This window comes from Octopus bimaculoides, chromosome 15 (genome assembly GCF_001194135.2).
Source record: "Octopus bimaculoides isolate UCB-OBI-ISO-001 chromosome 15, ASM119413v2, whole genome shotgun sequence".
Classification (NCBI taxonomy): Eukaryota; Metazoa; Mollusca; class Cephalopoda; order Octopoda; family Octopodidae; genus Octopus; species Octopus bimaculoides.
This window is the reverse complement of record NC_068995.1, coordinates 48,800,404-48,801,199: the sequence shown is the minus strand read 5'-3', so window position 1 is coordinate 48,801,199 and position 796 is coordinate 48,800,404.

Sequence of the window (796 nt, the reverse complement as noted above, 5' to 3'; positions counted from 1 at the left end):
TATATATAGATGCAAAAACGCACACACACACATACACACACACACACACATACACACAACACACACACACGCACACACACACACACACGAAAACACATACCCGCATTCATACATGAAGGTTTGGCTGCTGCTGTCATCATTGTGTAATTATTCCACTAATGCTAAACAACATGTCAACTACGCAACTAATCAGTGACGAGTGAGACTTCCCCAACTTCTCTCTGTCTCTTCTACATCTCTCTCTCCCCCCCTCTCTCTCCCTCTCTCTGTCTCTCTCAATACATGTGTGGGTATGATTGTATGCATGTGACACTTATACTTATCCGTGTGCTTGCACGTATTACGTATGTGAGTGTGTGTGTGTGTATTTGTGTATAAATACGTGTATGCGTGCGCCTGGAAGTTCGTTGCATGACAGATGAATCGCTATGTCAATATACAAAGAACTGCCACATACAATAGAAATGTACAATACCTCACGTAACGTCCACACAGCGGTTTGTATGTATGTATATATATATAAATATATGTATAAATGCATATGTATCTGTAAGCACATATACACACACAAACATTAAAAGAATTAAAGAATAAAAAATACATATATATACACACATATATATGGAACTATATGTGTATATGTGCACATGTATATACGTATAAGTGTACATACAGAGATATACGCACACATATATATGCATATATGATATATATATGTATATATATATGTTATATATATATATGTATTAATGTATATACTGAGAGAGAGGGAGAGAGAGAGAGAGAGAGAGAGAGG